General features: G+C 38.5%; 1 long non-coding RNA gene across 2 annotated transcripts in view; it reads left to right on the top strand.

Annotated features, from left to right (window-relative positions):
* The first annotated feature begins 210 nt into the window (after positions 1–210).
* LOC147913003 (uncharacterized) overlaps positions 211–23,626 on the top strand; it is a 70,713-nt gene continuing 47,297 nt past the window's right edge. For both annotated transcript variants that reach the window (XR_015549206.1, XR_015549207.1), the window contains exons 1-2: positions 211–413; positions 12,994–13,083. This is a non-coding gene — a long non-coding RNA (uncharacterized LOC147913003). The remainder of the gene's footprint in view (positions 414–12,993; positions 13,084–23,626) is intronic.

Below are 23,626 nucleotides of genomic sequence, written 5' to 3' on the forward strand. Positions count from 1 at the left end.
TGCTATGGACTGAATCGTGCCCCCCTAAAACTCATATGTTGAAGCCCTAGTCCCCACTGTGACTGTATTTGTAGATAGGGCTTTCAGGAGATAATTAAGGTTAAATGAGGTCATAAAGGTAGAGCTCTAATCTGATAGGACTGATGGCCTTATAAGAAGAGGAGGAAACAGAGAGAGGAGTCAAGATGGCGGCGTAGGCAGACTCGGAACTCAGCTCCTCCCGTGGACACAGCCAATATACAACTACTCATGGAAAAATTACCCCTGAGACAGAACTGAAAACTGGATGAGAGGAACTCCTGCAACAACGGACAATCCTAACTGAGGTGGAAGAGGCAGAGACTCCCTTCCGGAGAGGAAAAACGCTGCCTTCACAAGCCGCCAGCTTCACAGCCGCCTGGAGCAGCTCACAGGTACGCAGCCTCCCTGGAGGCGCGGGGCCCTGAGCCGGGGAGCGCCTCCGCTGTGGGCATATTGTGGACCCAGCACAATCGAGACCAGTGGCATAATATCTGACTTTGCCTGCTACTAAAACACTGGGGAGCACCCCCAGAAAACCCGGTTCACAAAGAAACTAAAACTGGCTCTTAAAGGGCCCACGCACAAACTCACCCCTTTCAGGAAGCACCCTAAAATCACCGGAAAGAAAGGTGTACAGTGCTTTGGTGACAAGAGACTCACCTAACAGGCCCTGAGTGCATCTCGGTGAGGGGTGAGACCTCTCCAGGGACTGGGACATTGGTGGTGGCCATTGTTGTGGCCTGGTGTGGGCGTGCTGACACACACGCCATTAGAGTTCTCCCTGAGGCCTGCTAGCCCAGGGTCTGCCCCACCCGCTAGAGCACCGATTTAATCCAGCTCAGCCAGGGCAGGCAGCCCACCCTAGAGACTGGCCCCACCCAACAAGCCCTCAGGCAACTTGTGGGCCTGCATAGATTGGTGACTGGATTCTCTGCAGCCTGGCAACTGAGCCGACTTGAGCAGGGCAGGGTGTGCACATGGAGCGGGTGGAGAGTGTGGGGCGGTGGCAGAGTGTGTGGCGGTGGCAGAGTGTGTGGGGCTCCTGCCGTGGAGAGACTGGGTCTGCTTGGGGAGGTCGGGGCACACATACGGGGCAGGACTGTGTTGACTGTGTGTGTGGACCTGTGGGCAACAGGGCTTGTCAGCTGCAGAACACTTGTGCTTCTCAAAGACCCACATAGGAGGTTTGCCCCACCTTCCAAAGCCTGAAACAATTGGGTGCTCCTGTGCCTGAGGCCAGCCCCACCCAGCTGCAATCCTCAGAGAGCTGACAAGAGACCTAATAGGCTAGAGGCTTACAGCAATTGTAAGGCCCTGAGCCTAACAACCTGCCACGGTGGGGGCCTACTCACTTAAAAGAAATACTGCAACACAAATGTGGTATTAGAACTTGCAGCCAACTGTGCTGGGGATCCCCATAGCTGATAAAGAGACTGAAGGGCCCACAACAACTACAAGCAGCTGAGCATTACAACAGCTGGCCAGGAGCATAACTCAGCCTCCCTGGGCGCCTACAGGGAGAGCAAACAGGCCACAGCAGAAGGATACATGTAGCCCACATAGGGGTCACCCCAGGAACATTGAGAACTGAGGGAAGCACACTGGAAGCCTCCTAAGCCATCACTTACATAAGGTCACCTATCCAAGAGCAGGATATGTAGCTGACCTACTAATACGTAGACACAAGCACAGGGAAAGAGGCAAAATGAAGAGGCAAAAGAATACATTCCAAGTAAGGGAACAGGACAAAACCCCAGAAAAGGAACTAAGTGAAACAGAAATGAGCAACCTACCAGACAGAGAGTTCAAACTAAGAGTGTTAAGGATGCTCACTGATCTGGGGAGAAGAATAGATGAACTCAGTGAGAATGTCAACAAAGAAATGGAAGATATAAAAAAGAACCAATCAGAAATGAAGAATACAGTACTGGAAATGAAAAATTCATTAGAGGGACTCAAAAGCAGAGTAGAGGATACAGAAGAACGGATCTGTGAGCTGGACGAAAGACTAGAAGAAATTACCCGAGGTGAACAGGTAAAAGAGAAAAGAATTAAAAAGACTGAGGACAGTCTAAGGGACCTCTGGGACAACATCAAGCACACTAACATCCGTGTTATAGGTGTCCCGGAAGGAGAAGAGCGAGACAAGGGGTCAGAGAATCTATTTCAAGAAATAATAGATGAAAACTTCCCTAACCTAAGGAAGGAAACAGACATCCAGGTACAGGAAGCACAGAGAGCCCCAAACAAGATAAACCCAAAGAGGCCCACACCAAGACACATCATTATCAAAATGTCCAGAATTAAAGATAAAGAGAGAATCCTAAAAGCCGCAAGAGAATGTCAAGTTACATACAAAGGAAACCCCATAAGGCTATCAGCTGACTTCTCAGCAGAAACCTTACAGGCTAGAAGAGAATGGCACAATATATTTAAAGGGCTAAAAGGAAAAAACTTACAGCCAAGAATACTCTACCGAGCAAGGTTATCATTCAAAATGGAAGGAGAAATCAAAATTTTCCCAGATAAGCAAAAGTTAAAGGAGTTTGTCACCAAGAAACCAGTGCTACAAGAAATGTTAACGGGACTGATTTAAGGGGAAAAGAGAAGACCACAAATATGAAAAATTATCTATTTCCATGATTAGAATGTAATGGATACAAATGCACAAAAAAGAGGTTAGATATGATATCAAAAACATAAAAGGAGGGAGGAGGGGAGTTAAGGAGTACAGCTTTCAGACAGAGGTCAAACTAAAGTGACCATCAATTCTGTATAGAAGAAGAAAGGAACAGAGAAGGACTACTAAAACACTGAGAAAAAAAAAGTTAAAAAATGGCAGTAAGTACATACTTATCAATAGCTACTTTAAACGTCAATGGACTAAATGCTCCAATTAAAAGGCATAGGGTGGCTGAGTGGATAAAAAAACAAGACCCATATATATGCTGCATACAAGAGACACACTTCAGACCTAAAGACACTCACAAACTGAAAGTGAAGGGATGGAAAAAGATACTCCACGCAAATGGCAATGAAAAGAAAGCTGGGGCAGCAGTACTCATATCAGACAAAATAGACTTTAAAACAAAAACTGTAAAAAGAGACAAAGAAGGGCATTACATAATGATCAAGGGAACAATCCAACAAGAGGATATAACACTTGTAAATATCTACGCACCCAATGTAGGTGCACCTAACTATATAAAGCAATTATTAACAGACATAAAAACAGAAATAGACAGTAACACAATAATAGTAGGGAACTTTAACACTCCACTTACACCAACGGATAGATCATCCAAACAGAAGATCAATAAGGAAACATTGGCCTTAAACGACACACTAGAACAGATGGACCTAGTAGATATATACAGAGCATTCCATCCAAAAACCGAAGAATACACGTTCTTTTCAAAGGCACATGGAACATTCTCCAGGATTGATCACATATTAGGCCACAAAACAAGTCTCCATAAATTTAAGAAGATTGAAATAATACCAAGCATCTTTTCTGACCACAATGGTATGAAACTAGAAATCAACTATAGGAAGAAAATCAGAAAAGCCACAAATACGTGAAGATTAAGCAAAATGCTACTGAACAACGACTGGGTTAATGAAGAAATCAAAGAAGAAATCAAAAAATACCTGGAGACAAATGAAAATGAAAATACGACATGCCAGAATTTATGGGATACAGCAAAAGCAGTTCTAAGAGGGAAGTTTATAGTGATACAGGCCTATCTCAACAAACAAGAAAAATCTCAAATAAACAATCTAACAATGCACCTGAAGGAACTGGAAAAAGAAGAACAAACAAAGCCCAAAATCAGTAGAAGAAGGGAAATAATAAAAATCAGAGCAGAAATAAAGGAAATAGAGACCAAAAAAAACAATAGAAAAAATTAATAAAACCAAGAGCTGGTTCTTTGAAAAGATCAACAAAATTGACAAACCTTTAGCTAGACTCACCAAGAAAAAAAGAGAGAAGGCACAAATAAGTAAAATCACAAATGAAAGAGGAGAAATTACAACAGACACCTCAGAAATACAAAAGGTTATAAGAGAATACTATGAAAAGCCATAGGCCAACCAATTCGACAATCTGGAAGAAATGGATAAATTCTTAGAATCGTACAACCTTCCAAAACTGGATCAAGAAGAAGTAGAGAATTTGAATAGACCAACCACCAGTAAGGAGATCAAAACAGTAATCACAAACCTCCCCCAAAAATAAAAGTCCAGGACCAGACGGCTTCCCTGGTGAATTCTACCAAACATTCAAAGAAGACTTAATACCTATCCTTCTCAAACTCTTCCAAAAAATTGAGGGGGGGAGGAAGCTCCCTAACTCATTCTACGAAGCTGACATTACCCTGATACCAAAACCAGACAAGGACAACACAAAAAAAGAAAATTACAGGCCAATATCACTGATGAACATCGATGCAAAAATCCTCAGTAAAATACTAGCAAATTGCATACAACAATACGTTAAAAAGATTATACACCATGATCAAGTGGGATTTATTCCAGGGATGCAGGGATGGTTTAACATTCGCAAATCAATCAACGTAATACACCACATTAATAAAATGAAGAATAAAAATCACATGATCATCTCAATAGATGCAGAGAAAGCATTTGACAAGATACAGCATCCATTTATGATAAAAACTCTGAATAAAATGGGTATAGAAGGAAAGTACCTCAACATAATAAAGACCATATATGAGAAACCCACAGCTAATATCATCCTCAATGGTGAAAAACTGAAAGCCATCCCTCTAAGAACAGGAACCAGACAAGGATGCCCACTGTCACCACTCCTATTTAACATAGTACTGGAAGTCCTAGCCAGAGCAATCAGGCAAGAGAAAGAAATAAAAGGGATCCAAATTGGAAAGGAAGAAGTGAAACTGTCACTATTTGCAGATGACATGATTTTATATATAGAAAACCCTAAAGAATCCACCAGAAAACTTTTAGAAGTAATAAACGAATATGGTAAAGTTGCAGGATACAAAATCAACATACAAAAATCAGTTGCATTTCTGTACACTAACAACGAAGTAGCAGAAAGAGAAATTAAGAATACCATCCCATTTACAATTGCAACAAAAAGAATAAAATACCTAGGAATAAACTTAACCAAAGAGGTGAAAGATCTGTACACTGAAAACTATAAAACATTTCTGAAAGAAATTGAAGAAGACACAAAGAAATGGAAAGATATTCCGTGCTCTTGGATTGGAAGAATTAACATAGTTAAGATGTCCATACTTCCTAGAGCCATCTATAGATTCAACGCAATCCCTATCAAAGTTCCAACAACATTTTTCACAGAAATAGAACACAGAATCCTAAAATTTATATGGAACAACAAAAGACCCCAAATAGCTAAAGGAATCCTAGAAAAAAGAACAAAGCTGGAGGTATCACATTCCCTGATTTCAAAATATGCTACAAAGCTATAGTAACCAAAACAGCATGGTACTGGCACAAAAACAGACACACAGATCAATGGAATAGAATCGAAAGCCCAGAAATAAACCCACACATCTATGGACAGCTAATCTTTGACAAAGGAGCCAAGAACATACAATGGGGAAAAGAAAGTCTCTTCAACAAATGGTGTTGGGAAAACTGGACCGCCATATGCAAAAAAATGAAAGTAGATCCTTACCTTACACCATACACAAAAATTAACTCCAAATGGATTAAAGACTTGAATGTAAGACCTGAAACTGTGAAACTTCTAGAAGAAAACATAGGCAGTACGCTCTTCAACATCAGTCTTAGCAACATCTTCTCAAACACCACGTCTGACCGGGCAAGAGAAACAATAGAAAAAATAAACAAATGGGACTACATCAAACTAAAAAGCTTCTGCACAGCAAAGGAAACCATCAACAAAACGAAAAGACAACCTAACAATTGGGAGAAGATATTTGCAAACCATACTTCTGATAAGGGCTTAATCTCCAAAATATATAAAGAACTCATGCATCTTACCAACAAAAAAACTACCAACCCAATTAAAAAATGGGCAAAGGACCTGAACAGACATTTCTCCAAAGAAGATATACAGATGGCCAACAGACACATGAAAAGATGTTCAAAATCACTAACTATCAGGGAAATGCAAATCAAAACTACAATGAGATATCACCTCACACCCGTCAGAATGGCTATAATTAACAAGACAGGAAACAACATGTGTTGGAGAGGATGTGGAGAGAAGGGAACTCTCATACACTGCTGGTGGGAGTGCAAACTGGTGCAGCCACTATGTAGAACAGTATGGAGATTCTTCAAAAAATCAAGGATAGAACTACCATATGATCCAGCCATCCCACTGCTGGGTATTTATCCAAAGAACTTGAAAACACTAATTTGTAAAGGTACATGCACCCATGTGTTCATTGCAGCATTATTCACAATAGGCAAGACTTGGAAGCAACCTAAGTGCCCATCAAGGGACGAATGGATAAAGAGGCTGTGGTATATATACACAATGGAATACTACTCAGCCATAAGAAACGATGAAATCCAGCCATTTGTGACATCATGGATGGACATTGAGGGTATAAGGCAAAGTGAGATAACTCAGAGGGAGAAGGTCAAATACCTCATGATTTCCTTCATTAAGTAGTAGATAATAACAACAATAAACAAACACATAGGGACAGAGATTGGATTGGTGGTTACCAGAGGGGAAGGGGGGAGGGAGGAGGGTGAAAGGGATAATTGGGTACATGTGTGTGGTGATGGGTTGTAATTAGTATTTGGGTGGTGAACATGATGTAATCTATGCAGAAATAGAAGTACAATGATGTACACCTGAAATTTTTACAATGTTATAAACCAATGTTACTGCAATAAACAAAAAATTAAAAAAAAAAAAAAAAGAAGAGGAGGAAAGATTGCTCTCCGAAGCATGGAGAGGCCACGTGAGGACCCAGCAATTAGGCGGACATCCGCAAGCCAGGAGGAGAGCTCTCACCAGAAATTGAATTGACTGGCTCCTTGATCTTGGACGTCCCAGCCTCCAGAACATGAGAAATAAATTGCTGTTGTTTAAGTCAGTCTATGGTATTACATGACGGCAGCCCGAGCAGACTAAAACAGTAACTTACTTTAAAATTTCTTTTTAAAAGCAGTTTTATTTACTTTTTATTGCAGTAGCATTGGTTTATAACATTATGTAAATTTTAAGTGTACATCATTATATTTCGAATTCTGTGTAGACTACATCATGTTCACCATCCGAAGACTAATTATCATCTGTCACCACACTCGTGTGCCTTTTTACTCCTTTCGCCTGTCCGCTCCCTCTGGTAACCACCGATCTAATGTCTGTATACATGTGTGTTTGTTTGTTGTTGTTGTTTTATCTTCCACATACGTGTGAAATCATATGGTATTTGGCTTTCTCTGTCATACCATACTTTGCTTAGCAACAACATGGATGGACCTTGAGGGTGTTATGCTAAAATTTTTAAATGCCTACATGGATCAATCAAGATAAGTATGTGGGGCCCGCTCCGTGGCTTAGCGGTTAAGTGCAAACGCTCCGCTACTGGCAGCCCGGGTTCGGATCCCGGGCGTGCACCGACGCACCGCTTCTCCGGCCATGCTGAGGCCGCGTCCCACGTATAGCAACTAGAAGGATGTGCAACTATGGCATGCAACTATCTACTGGAGCTTTGGGGGAAAAAAAAAAGGAAGAGGATTGGCAACAGATGTTAGCTCAGAGCCAGTCTTCCTCAGCAAAAAGAAGAGGATTGGCATGGATGTTAGCTCAGGGCTGATCTTCCCCACAAAAAAAAAAAAAAGATAAGTATGTGGGCTGTACACCAATTACACTGTCCCAGGTCAGGGGAGGGAGCACCAGTCCACGACCTTGGCAGGGTTCCGGAAATGCATGATGTGTGGTTACTCTCTGCCTCCTCTGTTAGACTGTGCCTATGATGAGAAATGGAAGAACTTAGGCTTGAGGTCAAGATAACTGAATTTGTGTATTAATTTTTCTACTTTATATAAACGTAGACAGGTCATTTAAACTACATATGCCTCATTTCCTTATCCACAAAATGATAGATATATATCTAAAAAAGAACAATTCCAGGTCTAAAATTCAGTGATTTTACATCTATCTCACAGATTCATCTATGCTACCACAAACCGTGTCTTCTTCTTCCTAAGCACACAGCTAGACCACATCTCCCAGTCTCCCTTGCAGTTACGTGTAGCCACATGGCTGCCTTCTAGCCAATGGAATATAGAAGAGAGGGTGGGAGTGATGTACACCACTTCAGGACCAGCCCCATCAAAATCTCCCCCAACCTCCCAAAAAACCCTTCTATAGGGAGTTTTCCATGTCTTTCCCCCTCCAGCTTGAAGCAATTGAGCAGGGCGGACTTGGAAGCCAGATGAAAAAGTTGGGAGAGCAAAAATTTGGAAGAAGCCTGAGTTCCTAAACCATAAGAACAGCCTACCAGTCAAAAATGCCCTTGTAGGGCTTAATGTGGGGAAAAAATAAACTTCTACTGTGTTAAGCCACTGAGATTTAGGGTTTAGCTTAGCAGCTAGAAACACCCTAACTACTGCAGTATATCTTCTCCATCCCATTCAGTTCTGCTCACAAGTCTGAGGACATAATAAGCTTTTAATAAAATACCTATTGATTAATTATATTTATGTGATTGCCCTAAGGTAATTTACATTTTTTATTTTAAATTAATTAAAACAAGTAGTAAAAGTTGAATCTATTTTTCCTCCTGAATTTGTCTTACAAATATTATAGCATCTACACATTTATTTGATGAAAATTGAAAGAAATATGAATATTATCCTTGCACATTAGAAAAAGGAACAGGTGCAATTTGATATGAATTGAGCTGATTTTATATATATATAAAATATACGTGGATATAATATATGTTATATAATGGATTTATATATTTATTTTATTATATATTATATTATATATAATGGATTTTATCCTTATTACAATATTATGTTGAAGAAAAAATGCCCTTTAATAATGCCAATGAGTTGAATATGCCCTAGATTTAAATGAAAAGATCAATCAATCAGAGGCCTTCAGGTAATGCCACTACAAGGTGTCACTCTATTCAGTCTCCTTTTTATTCTCAACATTTTTGGGAACATTAGTCTTCTGTTATAAATTCATTTGATCATCTTCCTTATCTATGGACTAAGCTCATTAGCCAATGACACGATCAGTTCAAAATTATATTTTTCAAAGGAGTTCCACATGCTATTGCAACTAATTAATCATAAAGATTAATCTCTAACTTTTCAATTTCATGAAGTTCTTGGAAAAAATTAAAAGATCTCTTTTGACAAAGTTAAGGGCAAAAATATAACTTGAAGACTGAATCTAAACTTTTCAGAGAGAGATTAATCTGTTATAAAATTTTACTTCCCCTAAAACAACTCAAGTTCTCCCTATTTTGAGAACAAATATCTGATTTGCATATGAAGCTGAAGTTGTGATTTATCCTTATACAAGGTATTTCAACCTCTCATTTATTTCTTTAGCTCTAGAAAAGGACTACCTTTAGGATTGTTGCAGTAGTTGGAAGTAATAAATGTAAAGCTCTGGCCCACCGTTTACAAGATATTAGGCATGTAAAAATGATAACTAGTAATATAAATCCAAGTACAGAATATATAGCATACAGTAACAAAATGTTCATTTTATTAAAAATGTGGGGATATAAACCCATTTTCAATGGAATAAGGACAGAGTTTGAGTCAACCTTAAATCTTCCTTCGACAATATATATGAATGAAGTTCTTATCATGTTACATGTTATTAAGACTGGACATTCTAGCCATGAGAAAGAGATTTCCTTAATAAAAAGGACCTAGACAATGACTCTGAGGAACCTTCTCATCACTGGAACAAAACTGTTAAAGAAGAAGTATCCGGCACTCATCGTCCTGCAGTGCAGAACAGCATACCTTAGAAGAATCTTCAAGCTACCTACACCACGGCACCTTGACTCTCTGAAGAACCTCGTTGTTGTACACACCTTGCATAACAACTTTTGGGTGCATTGCTGGTCTTACAAGAGGTAATCCGGTCTCCAGAGACTATCGCATTGCAAGAAAAGGGAAAGGAAAGTGAGTGGGTACCTGAGATGTGAGCAACAGGGACAGAGGAGGGGTAGGGTTGTGAAGAGGGCAGTCACTCTGCTAGGAGCACTGCTGGAGGGAATGTGAGCCTTGAACCCGGAGAAAAGAAGGGAGCCCAGCCTGAGAACTCTGCTTTGGAGAAAAACTCTTGAAGGAGAATGAAGTAGTCCAAGCTTGGTGGTGCACCCAGGTTCCAGGGAAAAAAACCGATATACATTCTTTCCGGGAGAAGTTACCCTCAATTTAAGGCACATGTTACTACATGTTAAGAATAAGCAAATCTTACACAGAAAGATTAACTGCAAAGACATTTTACCATGAGTGCAAGTCTGCAGAAACAGCCAACATCAGATTTACACTCCTAAATCCTATAAATCTTCATATGTTATATATAGAATAGTTAGGTATAAAATATTAACAGAAATAAAAGATGGAGTCACAGTGATGATCAATAACAAAAGATTGTCAGGAATGGCCAGGCAAATTTGAAAAAAAGAACTTAGTGGAACTCCTCAAAATGAAAATTGTAATTATTAAAATTAAAAACTCAGTGGATGGGTTAAAGATCAGATCAGAGACACTGGAATAGGAAAATAATAAACCTGAAGAAATATTCATGGAAATTCCAAAATGCTTCACAGAGAAATAATGAGTTGGAAAATAGAAATAATCTCAAGATATTTATTCATTCTCTCATTAAAAATTCATTCTCTCATTATTGAGCCTCTAGAGTAGTTTAGACTCCAGTGATAGAAAGATTAATAAGATAGGTTTTCTGTTAGGGTTGACAGACTACTAAATGACCTCTCCCAAATTCACTCTCTACTTCTTCCCAGACACATGGTTGCCCAGCTAAAGACTACATTTCCCAACATCCTCTCAACTAGGTTTGGCCATAAGACAAATTTCTTGCCAGTGGAATGTAAGAAGTGATCATAGAAATTCTGCTCCTTTGTCAAATAGGAAATTGCTTGTCCCTGACTTCACACTTTTCCTTTCCATGGAGTGGAACCCAGATGCAGCAATGACCTCTTCAACTGTACTGACAAGGAAATGACAAGCCAATGTCAAAACATTCATCCCTGAGTGACTTCATGGGGGTAGAGCTTCTACACACATGGAGCACCCACCTCCAGACTACTAAGGATGAAAGAAATCTTTCATTTAAATCACAGTATTTTTGAGTCTTTTTTGTCACATCATATTAGCAGTTACCCCAACATAATGGATACAAACTTCAAGGAGCTGTCTGTATCAAAACAGAGAGAAACAAACTTTTAAAAAAAATGCAGGGGCCGCTGGCATAGCAGTTAAGTTCACACGCTCCACTTTGGTGGCCCAGGGTTCGATGGTTCAGATCCTGGGTGTGGACTTACTCACTGCTCATCAAGCCATGCTAAAGCGGCATCCCACATAGAACTAGAAGGAGCTACAACTAGGATATACAACTGTGCAGTGGGGCTTGGGGGAGAAAAAAGAAAAAGAAGATTGGCAACAGATGTTAGCTCTGGGCCAATCATCCTCAAAAAAAAAATGCATAAGAAATTATTGAGTGGTCTGATAGAAAACTATACAGAGTAAAGTGGTAATGGAGAAGGGAATCATATCAGGGAGAAGAAGCATCAGAAAACTCTTCTTGGAGAAAGAGATTGCAGACTTGAAAATAAAGATTAGTTTGCCTATTTACTGGTGGATGGAGGCGAATGGGAGAATGGTATTCCAGACAGAAACTTCAGTATAAGCAAACATAAAAATTCCTTCAATAACATAGTGCAGGTATAGTCAAGATACTACAAGCTATTGTTATGGCTAGGGAGGAGAGAGAGAGTCAGTGGGGGACGAGGCTGGAGATGCAGGAAGGGGCAAATTATAAAAGGTCTCGTGAGTAATATGATTACAATTGACTTATCAACTGTGTATCTAAGTTGGAGGGAAAATGGGATTCTAGTATGATTTTCCAGATTCTGGCTTGGACTGCTGGGTAGATAATTTTGTCATTCACTGAGATAAAAATGTGGATAAAAATATAGCCTCAGTTTTATATAGTATTAGGATAAAAAGTTTCCTTGTATCAAATCAAGTTTATGTCCTTTTGTAAATGAGAAAACCAAGCCCTGAGAGTTTAGCTGATATTCAAAGAACCTCAATTGAACCTAAAGACAGAGCTAGGTCTAGAATGCATTCCTTCAGACTCCCAGCCTACAGTCTTCCCGGAACAGATGTGTAGGAGAATGAAAACCTATGAAGAGACAATCTGGACCTTGAAGGATAAATAAAATTAAACTAGGTACAGGGGAGATTAATCACTGGAAATATATCAGCAAATAAATCAAGTCTTGTCCTCATGAAGTCTTCAATCTAGAGAGGGGAGACAATAAAAATAAATCTGTGACTATATAATATGTCAGATGCATTAAGAAATGAAAGCAAGAATCAGGAAATAAGTGCTAAGAGTACCTATTTCATATAGGCTGGTCGCAGAATGCAGAGACCTGAGGCAAGCGAGGGAGAAAGGCAAGTAGACATCTGAGGAAAGATCATTCCAGACAGAAAATACAAGTGAGAAAGGCTTGAGGCAGGAGCACACTTGGTGTGTTAGGAACAGAGCGTGGAGATACTGTGGCTGGAGCAAAATAAGCTAGGGGGTCTCATATAGAAGAGGTCAGAGATGGAGTGGACGTGAGATCATGTACAACCTTGCAAGCCACAGTAAATATCTTAGCTTTTACCCTGAGTGATATCGAAGCCATTAGAATATTTTGAGCAAATAGTGACATGTTCTAAATTATATTTTAACAGGATTTCTCTGGCTACTGCACCAACCACAGACTGTAAAGGGGCAAGGGATGAAGTAAGAAGACCAATTAGGAGGCTTCTGCAATAATCTAGGTAAGAGCATTTGTTGCCCTGGACCAGGATGGCTGTAGTGGAGGTGGTGAGAAATGGTTATATTCTGGATATATTTGAAAGTAGAGCCATCAGGATATCGTTGAGATCGGATCTGAGGTATGAAAGAGAAATAGAGCCGGCAATGATGACTCCAAGGATTTGGTCTTGACCAACTGGAATTTATACAGTTGCCATTTACTAAAATGTGAGAGCAGGAGATTAATAGGTGGAGAGAAAAAAATCAAAAGTTCTGTCTAGATTTGTGAAGTTGGAGGTACCTGTTTGATATCTATGTGGATTTGATTTTGTCTTTTATACAGTGAAAAGTTATTGCATAGTCTTGAGCAGTGAAATGTATTAAAATATATTAACCTAGATGTATCAAAGAAATAACATGAGAAAACTATAAAAGCATATATCAGAAAAAATAATAATAATGTTGGGATAGGTAGGTCTTTTTAAAACAAGATGCAAACAGCAAAAAGTCATAAAAGAAAAAAATTAAACTAGATAAAAATTAAAATACTTCTGTATAACAAGATACTGTGAAAAAAAGTCAAAGACAAGTGATAAAAAAGAAAATGTTCACAACATATATTAATCCTGACAGAAGATTAATATCCAAAAAATGCAAATAATTGCTACAAAACAACCCAATAGAAAAAAGTAGGGCAAATGCTAAGAACAGAAAGTCATTGAAAAGGAGATTCAAGTGGCCAATAAATTCATGAAATACAAATTATACAAAATAAAATTTTTGCTCATAAACATCAGCTACAATAAAAGTTTGATAATTCAAGTTTTGATGAGGGTGTGGGAAAATATCTTCTCTCATTTGCTGCCATAAAAGTGACAGATGAACAAGGAGAGTCACCGGGGCCAGCTTCGTGAGTGGGCATGTGGCCTGCGACCTTGCATAGCACCCACGTTCAGACAGTCTTCACACTGAGTTTAATGCTCTACTATCACTATCTTGAAATTCTTAACAATTTTTTATCAAGGTGCCCTGCATTGTCATTGTGCACTGGGCTCCACAAATTAGATTTCTGGTCCTGAAATTCAATGAGTCAGTGAGGATGCAATCAGAAAAACAGAAACCACCTCAGTATTTGAAACATACGGATACGTAACACAGAAATATAGTTGTTGAAGTAGAACTAAGAGAACCAAAGAGGAGAGTGAGTTAACACATAGATGAGTAACTGGACAAAACAGCTGCATCCCCAAGGCTGAGTCCTCAAAAGGGTAGCCACGGTATAGAGTATCAGGAGAGACGCTGGGGTTGTCTAGGAGGAGCCACTGCTAAGACCAGACATGCTGAGTAGGGGCCACACAGCAGACAGTGGGTCCACCAAAGAAGGGCTCTCATGGCTAAAGGCAGAGGGACACAGCCATTTCCAGAAATGTCACCAGCAACAGGAGAGAGAATGAGAAAGCAGAAGAATGGTTTCTTCTCTTCTGATTTCTAATCTCCTACCTGTGCCTCCTATTGGTAGACTCTAAGGGGGGAAGGCAGCTGGCAAGGAAGCCTGCAAAATGTGGTTTGCAAATTCCCAGATCCAGCCTTTCAGAACGCAGTATAGAGAGAGGAGTGTGGAAATATGGTGGTATCTACACAGAATTGACTTTGTGTGCTCCCCGTGCCCCAAAAATGACATTTCTTAGTATTTTACCCTAGAAAAATACTCACACATAAATAAGAAGGCATTTACAAGGGTATTCACTGCAGCATTTTTTGAAATAAGAGAAAAACTGGAAACAACTTCAGTGTTTATCAGTAGGGTAGTAGTTAAACAAAGTGTTAGTTTATTGACATCATGAAATAGTATGTAGGAGCTAAAAAAAATGAGTTATATCTTTTCAAATACAGACAGATCTCTAAGACACATTGGATAGAAAAAAAGAGCAAATTGCAGATAGATATTACAATATGATATATCCTTTATATACACAGACCACACACTTAAACATCAATGCTATAAATTTCTACTGGTTTATTGAAATGTATGTGCAGGCACAGAAAAGTACCAGAAAGTTACTCAGTAACTGATTTAACACTGGTTACCTCTGAGGATGGGGAAGGAGTTTAAAATTAAGTGATGGTCAGGATAATGGTCAAAAGAAAATTCAAAATTATTTGCATTGTTTTCAATCTTACAAGAGAAATGTATGCGTGCATATTCTTGTTGAATTAATTTTAAAAATATACAAATAACTACCCAACTTCAAGTCTTACTGTAAAACTACAATAATCAAGACAGTAATATTGGCAAAAGAATAGACAAACAATTCAATGAAACAGAATAGGGAGCCCAGAAACAGACCCACATATATACAGTCAAAGGATCATCGACAAATGAGCAAAGGCAACTCAAGGGAGAAAAGACAGTCTTTTCAACAAATGGTGCTGTAACAACTGGACATCCATCTGCAAAAAACATGAATCAGGAGACAGACTTTACACCCTTCACAAAAATTAACTCAAAATGGATTATAGACCAAAATGCAAAATGCAAACATGTAAAACTCATAGAAGATAACATAGGAAGATAATCTAGGTGACCTTGGGTTTGGCAATGACTTCTTAGATAAAACACCAAAAGCATAATTCCTGAAAGAAAAATTGATCAATTGGACTTCATTAACATTTAAAGCTTCTGCTTGCAAAGGATACTGTTGAGAGAATGAAAAGACAATCCACACTCTGGGAGAAAATATTTGCAAAACACCTATCTCATAAGAGACTGGTATCCAAAATATACAAAGAACTCTTTAAACGCAACAATAATAAAACAAACAACCTAAATAAAAAATGGGCACAAGATCTGAAGAGACAACTCATAAAGATATACAGATGGAAAATTATCATATGAAAAGATGCTCCACATCATATGTCATTAGGGAAATGTAAAGTAAAATAGCAAGGTATCATTACACATCTATTAAGAATGGCTAAAATTCAGAATACTCACAACATGAATTGCAGTGAAGAGCGTGGAGCAAGATGAACTCTCATTCATTGCTGGTGAAAATGCAGAGGTACAGCCACTTTGGAAGACAGTTTGGTGGTTTCTTACAAAACTACTCACACTCTTACCATACAATCCAGTAATCGCACTCCTTGGTATTTACCCAAATGAGTTGAAAACTTAACATTCACACAAAAACCTGTGCATGAATGTTTATAGCAGCTTTAGTCATAATTGCTAAAACTTGGAAGCAACCAAAATATTCTTCATTTGGTGAAGAGATAAACTGTGGTGCATCCATACAATGAATATTATTCGATGACAAAAAAAAATGAGCTATTGAGCCATGAAAACACATGGAGGAAACTTAAATGCATATTACTAAGTGAAAAAAGCCAATCTGAGAAGACTCCATATTGTATTTTTCCAATTATATGACGTTCTGGAAAGGGGAAACTATGGAAACAGTAAAAAGATCAGTGGTTACCAGGGATTAGGGAGGGAGAGAAGAATAAGGGGAGCACGAAGCATTTTTAGAGCAGTGAAACTATTCTGTATGATACTGTAGTGGTAAATACATGTCATTATATATTTGTCAAAAACCCCAGAATGTACAACACAGTGAACGCTATTGTAAACTATAGACTTTAGCTAATAGTGATGTATCAATATTGGCTAATTAATTATAACAAATATACCATAATTATTGAAGATATTAATAACATGGAAAACTAGAAGGGAGGAGTAAGGAAGTATTTGGGAACTCTGTACTTTCTGCTCAATTTTTCTGTAAACCTAAAACTGCTCAAAAAACAAAATCTCTTAAAAATATACGAATAAAATAAAAAGATTTAACTTGTAGTACACAATGAGGAATGAAGAAGAGATTTGAGGATGGAATTCCAATTGTAAGTTTGGTAGTCCTGGAGGCATGTAATAAAAGAGCTAGAGTTGAGTAGTGGATAAAAGATGAGTAACAAACATTAGAAATAGAGAGGAACAGTAGAATCTAAGTATAACATATGGAGAAATAAAGAGAAAAGAGAATAAAACATGCCTGAAAGATTTTCATGCTTCCATTATCGGGTGAAAGCTAGGCATTCAGCAAATATTTTTTGAAGGCCAACTATGTACCATGAACTGAAATGGACAATGAAAATGCAGTAGTGAACCAAACTCACATGGTTGTTTCCCTCAGGAGCTTAGACTCTAATTGTGATAATATTGATAGAGAATGGAGAAAGGAAGCAGGTTTTCATGAGAATATGAGTTTGTTTCTTGAATCAAGATTTAGGGAAATTTGATGGTTAATATCTTAGAGATGATCTATAGCAACTCCTCTAACTTTAGAAAGTTTAGCCAAGAAAAAATCCTCTAGGCTGGTATTTCTTAAGAGGGTAGAGGGATGGACCCAATTCCAACGTCGGGGGGAGGTTCCCACACAACGCCAAGCAATTCTCAGACACCAGCAGCATGTCTGAAAACTCAACTCAATTCTAACACTGTCTACCTGAAGATAGTATCAGATCCCACAGGTTAAGGGCTCAGTCCCACAACGCTGCTCCCACTCCACTTCAGATGCCAATCACAAGTAGTAGGTCACCAGGTTACCCACAACTTCTGTCCAATTTTGCTAAAAATCAGAGGTCCCCATGACCCCCCCCTCAGGTTCAATTCATTTGCTAAAGTGGCTCACAGAACTCAGGAAAAGAGTTTACTGACATTTACCGGTTTATTATAAAAAGATATGATAAAAGATACAGATGAACATCCAGATGGAAGAGATTCTTAGGGCAAGGTTATGTGGGAATGAGTACAGAGCTTCCATGCCCTCTCCAGGCACGTTTCTCTCCTCGAACCTTCACGTGTTCACCAACCAGGAAGATCCCTGAACCCAGTCCTTTGGGGGTTTTATGAAGGCTTCGTTACACAGGCATGATTGATTAAATCATTGGTCATTGGCAATTGATTCAACTTCCAGCCTCTCTCCCCTCCCTGGAGCTCAGGGGGTGGGGCAGAAAGTTCCAACCGTCTAATCCAACCCTCTAAGACACCTTTATCACTCTCATCACTTAGGAAATTCCTAGGGTTTTAGGAGCTCTGTACCAGAATCAGGACGAAGACCAAATATACATTTCTTATCATAAATCACAATTTCACAGAGGGCTACAGGCATTTTGGATGGAACAATGTGCTGAATTTTACTGCACACTGCAAACTGTTTACAATGCCTAGCCCCCACCCACTCGGTGTCAATATCACCTCCTAGTCATTGTGACACCTATAAATGTGTCCACATTTCCAAATGCCCCCTGGAGGAAGTACTACTGCCTCCGGTAGAGAATCTTGTCCTAGACAGCTGGATATAAGAGCGTGCACATTAGGTAAAATAACATTAATAGGCACACCTTGAATTACAAGCCTCCGAATTGTTTATAATCTATTAAATAAATGCAAGATTCCATCTGTCTCTGCCCACATTTTTCTGCCACCACAAGAAGACAACAAATCTACTCTGGATTGACAGCCCCAACTGGTGGTCGTCAGTGGAAATTGTTCAAGATAAAAATTGACTTCATTCCAGACAAAGCAGTGTTCGTGGGATCACAGCTCAGTTGATTTCTTGTATGGGGACATAAACCATCTTTTTAAAGCTCTTCTTGTCTCTCCTTTCTCTTCCAAATTTTATTTCCTTAAAAATAAAAATCACCTATCTCTTCATATCTTCATTTTTATATCAAAAATGTCTATGATAAACCAACAGAATTAGCAAAACACTCTCACTAAGAAAAAGAAAGACAATATATTTCGAAATAAAAATAGTTATAATGAAGAATCAACCATTATCAATAGACTCTAAAAGCCTTAATATTGTCCAGGAGCCTCCTTGAAAATCATCATTTGTCTCTCTCAACCTCTAATACTCTACTAATTTAATGGAATTTACCTTAACCTGAAGCAATGTGAAAGAAACAATTACTGAATGCTATTTTTATATTTTAGTTAAATACTATAATTTTAACTATAATTTTCATCTTTTTATTATAAAAGTATAAAATTTAAAGATACATTTTGGGAAAATGGGCACAATTAATTATCGGTACATTAAGGGGTTTCCACTAGATGATTTCTGAGTTGACTTCCTGTGGTACAATCGTCTGATTCTATGATATTATGTCTATGGTAAATTGATGAATGCTGGACAGTCAACTTATAAATGGACTTTGGGCTAAAACCTGTTTGTGAGTTATAGTCTCTATAAGCATAAAAAACATAGTCAGCATAACTACACCTGTCTTTATAAGCAGCTAGATACTGGTAATATTAATCACTAACAAAGATTGAGCTCTTGCTGTATCCCAGTCACAAAGCTGACTGACAAGCACTAACTTCATACAAATGCACAAATGCATGGGCATCATGACTGTTTTTGTCTTTTATAATTCCTAATTTAGACACGTTTGAAGGTTTCTGTATGAAGTTACAAGAATACTGGGCCACACTGGAAAATGCAGTGGCAAAGATGTAGCCTCTCTTTTCTATTATTTGAAAGTTAGGAGAACATAAATTACTTTTTAAACCATATTACTCTGTATATTACTAAGTAAATTGACCTTTAGAACATAAGAGCTGACTGATCGAGTCACAGAGTACTTTGACAAGTGAAAAAATTCTTCAAGGCGTCTTTAAGTTTATCTCCAAAGCATACAGTCCAGGAAGAAAATTGGAACATCCAACTAACAAAAGCTACTCCTTTTTTTAAAAAAGCACGTTTAAAAATGGTTAGCTCTCCAAACAATACTAAAAAAAGAAAAAAAAATCACACTATAAATATGTATCTACCTCATAATCAAGACAGGTAGAAAACCCATAAATATTTTTAAAGCATTAAGAAGATATTCATTTCTCCTGAACATCAGAAAGTAATTCAATTCAATTCATTTGCACTCTATGCTAAATGTCATGGGGTAGGAAGCCATAAGATCAACATGCAGTCTACTAGAGATGAAAAGTCCCACATTTAAGAATTTAGAAATCCGAGGTGACATCATTCCCATTTGTTACTCAATTTTTCTTTTACCTTTGATCGAAAATCCCAGAATAATATGCCAATCTACTGCCTTTATTGTAATAAAAGAAACCTTTTTTGAGGGGGGTGTGAATCAAAACTAAGGCCCTTGGTAGGTTTCATGTACAAAAATTTCAATCCTTGAATCACTTGATTCTCAGCCTTTCTGTTTTTGTTGTAAGGGGAAAGTATATTACATGGGTCATTTTTAACACATAATACATAAAGAATAAATAAATATGGAGAAATACATTGATTTCAGCTTTTTAATTCTGAAAGACTTAAATAATTTCTATGTATGCATTTCTGGTAAATTGCATTAAAAAAAATGTCAGGGGGAAAAAGGACCTGAATTGCCAAGCCTTCATTAATTCATTGTAATTTATTTTCTCATTCAAAATAAATATTCATTTTCTTAGCTAATTTTGTATTTGTAATCATATTTTTTTTCCTAAAAGAATGACCCAAAACCTATACGCAGTTACCCTAAAATGTGTCCCCTCCCAGGCCCAAGGGAGGTGCTGGTGTCACAAAAGAAAACCTCCAGGCAATTCAGGAGATTTCATGTCTAAGAGAAGGCGCAGTAAATGTGAGACTTAATAGAGGAAGTCAGGCAGGACAGCCAGGTGGGGCCTGGACCAAAAGACTGTCTGATGAGAGAACTCTGTCTGGGAGGGATCATCACACCGGAAAGACAGAGGCTGACAAAATGGATTTATGTAGAATGGATCCTTTGGCAGACCCAGATCTAGATGATTTGATCTCTCTTATTATGATCCCTGAAGGGGAAAAAAAAAAATCTAGAAACATGTTTTAAACAAAAATGTCTGGGCTAGAAACAAAAAGAAAATGAGAGGAAAGAAGGCTTTCGGCTCCAAAACCCTTAACTAGCTTATTCCGTGTTAGAAAAGGGACCAGCATATAAGTTCAACAGTTAAAAACTTGGATGAGTTTTTTTTAATAACAACAATAATAATAAACACATATAGCTTTTACTGTGTGCCAGACACTGTGTACTTTACATAAATTAGCTGATTTAATCCTCCTAATAACTCTTTGAAATGGGTACTGCTGTTATCTCCACTTTACAAATGAGAAATCTGAGGCAAAGAGAAATTAAGTAACCAGTCAACCAGTCAAAGTAACCAGTCAAAGTAACTTTGCTTCACAGCTGGTGAGTGGCTGAGCCAGGATTCACACCCAGCGACCTAACTCCAGAGCGTATGCACTTAATTCTTTACCCTGTGCTGAAAGGCACTGGGAGTGAGGAGGACGCAGGAGTGCATAGAAAAAGAAAACTCATTCTTGGGAGAAACCCAAGAAGTATCAAAGACGCATGCCCTCCTGCCTTTCTCTGAGAAAGAAAGAATGGAAAGATGGGTGAAGATAGAGAAATAATTTGAAATGGTTAAGAGATGTGACTTAGAGATGTTTTCAAGTAGAGAGAGAAAGTCTGTACACTTAGGGCATTTTTTCAGCAGTCCCATAAAAGATGAGGCAAGGTCTTCTCCTAGTGAAGAAAGGTGGGAGGGTGGGTAAACTCTGATGGATATGGAAGAAGCCAACTAGTTTTATAATTTCAATAATCCAACTTGGGGTAAGGAGTTAACAAGAAACTAGATTTTTTTAAATTACATCTTCAAGTATCACATATCTTAGGGACCCGAGCTTTGCGCCAGGGTATTTCCTGGTTCTCCAGTATGTTTCATCTAGGCGTCTCCTGTGCACTGCTCACGTACTCCTTTCACTCAGGATTTGTGTTCTCAACCATTTAAAGCTTTTTTTCCCTTTTGCCTACTCTTTAAGTACCAGAAAGGGCCCAGCAAGGGATGAGGTATGTTTGCTTCAAACTAATTTTTTTTCCTTAAAATATGGCATATATATCCTGTCCCTTCCATCTGGAGAAATAACTTGCAGGTTTTCAAACGTTTTTATCTGTGTGGTAAATCAGGTACCTGTGAGAGTCAACACTGGTTTATTACTCTCTTTTATCCATGAAACCAACACATTCATATTCATTTGAATGACAGAAAAAGAAATGCTTGAATAACTTACTTGTATTGTAGTCCTCTTACGTGGCATAACGTATTCAACTGACCATAATCAATGCGCTTAGACATTTTCAAGCCTACAAAGAAAAAGAATCAATGAAAAATGTGAGTAATTTTGTGTAACCTTATTAACCAAGTGTGTAAATAGAGTTTAATTGCAAACATCCATCAAAGTAAAAGAATTCAGTGAGTATGGAAGTGAGGTATTATGTCTTTATTTGACACACAAGCAGAATTGAACAGGGTGATTAAAATGAGGAAATAATTGAATGTTTTTCACTGATTTCAAATCTGGTCTGGCATTGTTTGTTTGTTTGTTTAATGCCAGTAAATACTGGAGTTTATATATGTCATATAATGTCACTCCTCTGGAAGAAAGCCTTTCAGAATTCCCATCCTATACCTTTAGAATGTGAACTGGTTCCAGAATTCCAGACACGACAATTCAAACAAGAGTTTTCTTGAGGTATCTGTCTCTCTCTGTCTCTCTGTCTCTGTCTGTCTCCATCTGTCTCTGTCTGTCTCTCTCTATCACTCTGGAATACTGGTAATTTTGATTCAATCCTATACAGACCCCCTCTTTGGCCACCATCTCTTCAGAATACCTTCCGGTGTCTGGATTCAGTTTGCAATCCCTTCAGAAGTTAAAGTATAAGTAAATCACACAAGATCCTTTAAGAGCAAAAAGATAGTAAGTATAGCCAAGAAGCAAACCACTTGTGATTCTCCTCCAGTGCCAGAAAGAACCGACATCCTTCAAAGGAGATGGAAAGGAAGATATGAGCACAATCAGCGTCCTTACAATGATGGACACTCACATCTCAGGCTGTCTCCTTACTCCCGGGGAATGCATGCTGTTAGAAATATTGTAAAACAGAAAGCAATGATAAATACAGGCATGCACCTTATTCCTTCCCTTAGTGAAAAGGTATGGAGAAAATCAGTGACTTAACGCATCTAAAACTTTTAAAAATGTATTCATTGACCACACCCAAATAATGAAGAATTGAAATTTGATAGGTCCGAATTTACCTTTTTTGTGTGTGTGTGAGGAAGATCAGCCCTGAGCTAACATCATGCCAATCTTCCTCTTTTTGCTGAGGAAGACCGGCCCTGAGCTAACATCTATTGCCAATCCTCCTCCTTTTTTTTTTTTTTTCCCTTTTTTTCCCCAAAGTCCCAGTAGACAGTTGTATGTCATAGCTGCACATCCTTGTAGTTACTGTATGTGGGACGCCGCCTCAGCATGCCCAGACAAGCAGTACGTCGGTGTGCACCTGGGATCCGAACCCAGGCCGCCAGTAGCGGAGTGCACACACTTAACCACTAGGCCACGGGGCCAGCCCCCAAATTTACCCTTTTCAATTTCAGGTTACTGAATCGTAAAATTGGACTTTTTATTTAAGTATTTTGTGATCTAAAAATTAATCATCAATCACACATACCACTTTCTA

This window comes from Ceratotherium simum, chromosome 31 (assembly GCF_057802395.1).
Source record: "Ceratotherium simum simum isolate JZ-2026a chromosome 31, ASM5780239v1, whole genome shotgun sequence".
Classification (NCBI taxonomy): domain Eukaryota; kingdom Metazoa; phylum Chordata; class Mammalia; order Perissodactyla; family Rhinocerotidae; genus Ceratotherium; species Ceratotherium simum.